This window comes from Thamnophis sirtalis, unplaced genomic scaffold (genome assembly GCF_051295495.1).
Source record: "Thamnophis sirtalis isolate CommonGarterSnake01/CBP01778 unplaced genomic scaffold, rThaSir2_p1.2 scaffold_5, whole genome shotgun sequence".
NCBI classification, from domain to species: Eukaryota; Metazoa; Chordata; class Lepidosauria; order Squamata; family Natricidae; genus Thamnophis; species Thamnophis sirtalis.
The window spans coordinates 112831966-112835710 of NW_028261385.1; the positions used below are offsets into that span (position 1 = coordinate 112831966).

Here is a 3745-nt window from a genome sequence, read left to right on the forward strand (position 1 = left end):
AGTAAAAGAATCGGAGCCTCTGTATCCACTTTACTTAATGAAGTAAACCTGTAGCTTGCCCAGAATTTAGGATTTTTATCTGGTTTTCAAATCAATTTTATATAAGCCTCATAAAATGAAAGAGGCCGTTTACTAGCTTTTTAAAAGATTCATTATAAACTTCCAATAGTACAGAGTCCAGGAAATCTGCAAACACTTTGTACCATTCTAGGACCAGGAGGTTAATCAATTTACACAAACTATTAGAATCAAGTAATATCAATATTATCCTGTAATAAAAATTGAATATCTATATGATTCAAGAATTGCTTCCTATTATCCTACAAACTTTGTATGTTATAATAACAAGTATATGATAATTTAGAAAAAAAGTTAATTCTAATGATTTTTAATAATTAGTAATTAATAATAGTTAATCATATAGCGTTCTCCTGATTGAACAGGCGGTTGGACTAGAAGACCTCCAAGGTCCCTTCTAATCTTATTATTCTATGTTCTACATTCTAATACTTTACTTTAATACTCTATTTTAGAAAGTAGGCTCTGTTGATCTTGCTTTAATTGATGTGTCAACAACATATCATCTTTTTCATCAGGCTCCCAATGCTTTAATCTATTAAATGAAAAAGCTACCTGGTCATCATAAAAAATTCCCATCTGTAACTTGGCTAATACAACTGCATGATAGGCCAGCTCCATAGGATCTTCTACATCTTCCTTTAATCAAAATTTCTTCTTTAACTTAAAAATCCTTCCTTTTGTAACAAATGTTAAAATACCAATTACGTTGTGCAGATTTAAACTTTTTAAATTGAAGGGTTCAGGTGAGAGAAGCATGATCAGATATAATAATAAGATGAACAGAAGAATCGAAAACATATTCTAATAAAGAAGAAATTAAAATAATCTAGTATAGAACACATTCTGTGAGCATACGAAATTAATCCTAACATGAAGTTTACACTACACATCAATCAAATTAAACTTTTGTGTGTAAGCTTAGAACACCTTCTAATTTTGATTATAACTATATTTTTAGGAGAGATCTTCTTATCCTTACTCTGATACATCAATAGATCAATGTCATTTCCTAGAATTAAATGATTATATATTAATTATACAATTTTGCCAAACATCTATGAAATAAAAGAATCATTTTATAGGCTAATAAAATAATAAGAATTAAATCAAAATCTAATATCCTATCTTAATAATAATAAATGTCCATAACAATCAATATATTCTTGTGTTGCTAACATATTAACCTCTTTCCTAACTAATAGCATAATTCAAGCAGTTTTAATACTATTCCCACTAGTATATGAAAACATTTATTGCTTTTTGTCTAAGGTCAAGTGTAATATTTATTTATTTGTCAAATTTTTAGCCTGTCCAATTTCAAATAGCTCTGGCAGCTTCACAAATTTGAAAACAATGTACAGCATGGTATAGAACATTAGTTCTTAACCTGGGCGATATCGCCCCCCCAGGGAACGTTTTTGTTTTTCGGGGGGGGGATGGAACAAAAAGGGGTGATGAGGGGGAAAGGAATGGAAGGGGGGGCGATATGGGGGCGATGGAGTGAGAAGTTTTGGGGACACTTTTGAAACTTTTTTCGTACAGTGAACCGCTGTATATCTGTCGTACAAAAACATCAGATCGCTCGCTATTAGTGGATTGAATTGTGTTTTAAAATGTTCCTCCAGCTAGCTTCAGTACAGAATGTCATACATATGTGAATATGCATTGCTCATCTTCATGCACGTTGCACAGCAGCCTCCTCACTCTACCCATACAGTGGTGCACCACTGGCCAGAATGGGCAGTGATGGAGGGGTGAGCACTTCTTTCGCATGCTGAGTGGCTGTCCCTTGTGATATCAGCTGTAATGTCAATGTAACTCTTGAAACCAGGTTTATCGACGTCCACATGTGTTTTATAGTGTTCCAGTGCAGTCAAAAATTTAATTTGCAGTTGGTGCCTTTCATTTCGAAGACCTCTCAACATGTCCGAGAAGAGAAAGTGTCGCCAATATTCAACGGAATACCTAAAATCGGGATTCATTCCATCTCCTTCCAACATACAGCTTCCATTTTGTCTTCTTTGTGACAAAACATTTTCAAATGAAGCGATGAAGCCTTCCCAACTGAAAAACCATTTGGTAAGAATTCATTCGGATAAAGCCGACAAACCGGTATCATTTTTCCAATCCTTAAAGGTCAAGTTTGAGGGTCACAGCACTGTTGAGAAGTTATTTGGAAAATCGTCACTCAACGACGACAAGGGGCTCATTTGTTCCTATGAAGTATCTTTGTTGATAGCAAAATGTGGTAAACCTCACACTATTGGAGAAATGCTGATTTTACCAGCAGTGAAACAGGTTGTTGCCACCATGTTGGGGCCCAGCACAAGCACTTTCACGAAATCAATTCCTTTGAGCAATGACATTGTATCAAAAGAATTGATGAAATGGCTGCTGAAGTGGAAGAAAAGCTTATTGACACCTTGAAAAGTACAGAATTCGTGATGCAGATTGATGAGTCAACGATTCGTGAAAATGAAGCCTTGTTATTGGCTTATGTCCATTTCATCAATGGAAATGAAGAGATCAGGGAAGAACTGTTATTTGCTCAAAATTTAGCCACTGACACAAAAGGTTCTTCAATATTTAAAAAGGTTGAAGAGTTTTTTAATGAGAAAAACATCCCTTTGACAAATGTGGTGGCATGTGCAACCAACGGAGCTGCATCCATGGTTGGATGATATCGCAGTTTTCAAGCTCATCTAAAATTGGTTGTACCTGGAGTTATGACTGTCCATTGCATCGTTCATAGACAGCACCTTGTATCCAAAAATTTGAGTGGCCGTTTGCATGAGTCTATACATTACGTTTTTAACGCTGTGAATAAAATTAAGTCAAATGCAATGCTTTAAGACCTTGAACAACCGACATTTCACAAGCTTTGTGAACAAAATAATGAGGAGTTTGAGCGTCTCCTTTTGCACACTGAAGTAAGGTGGCTTTCAAAAGGAAAGTGTGGCGATTCGACGAACTTTTTGACACAGCTGTCGAATTTCTTGAATCCATTGATCCAAGTCTAAGCAGTTCTCCTAAACTTCGATGTCTGGATGTAGCTTATCTCGCTGATGTTTTTGACAAGCTGAATGAAGTGAAAGTAAAGCTGCAAGGAGATAAAATCAATTTTCTTATGGCCAAAGGAGTAATCTGCTCATTTATTTCAAAATTGGACCTCCTTGCAAGCAATATGAGTCGCCAGGAGCTGTATCAGTTCCCAAGCCTTTGTAATGAACATCAACTCCAAGCAGAAGATTTGGACGTTTTTTGCTGCCATTTGAAGCAACCAAAAGAAGCCAGATTCTATGATCTGATGAATCTGGAAGTGCCCACTTGAGTGCTAAATCCTTTCACAGCAGACAACTTCATCCCAAACTGCAAGAGCCACTGACAAATCTGAAATATGACTGTGAAGCCCAATCACATTTTCAGAGTTACGGCTGCGAAGCTTTTTGGGTAAAAATGAGGAACACTTTCCCAATATTGTGGGAGGAAGTTAAGTTGCTTCTTTTAGCCTTTCCTTCCACTTACTTAGTGGAGAGGGGATTCAGTGCTGTCCAACAGATCCTTTCTAAGTCAAGGAACATGTTGAAGATCTCTGAACGCGGCGAATTAAGAATGAAATTAACAAAAATGGTTCCATACATCAAGAAATTGGCATCAGCTCACC

The 3745-nt window shown here is 36.2% G+C and overlaps 1 pseudogene; it reads left to right on the forward strand.

Moving 5' to 3' along the window:
- The first annotated feature begins 2004 nt into the window (after positions 1 to 2004).
- On the forward strand, positions 2005 to 2933 carry LOC148045560 (SCAN domain-containing protein 3-like; annotated as a pseudogene).
- Positions 2934 to 3745: the final 812 nt, after the last annotated feature.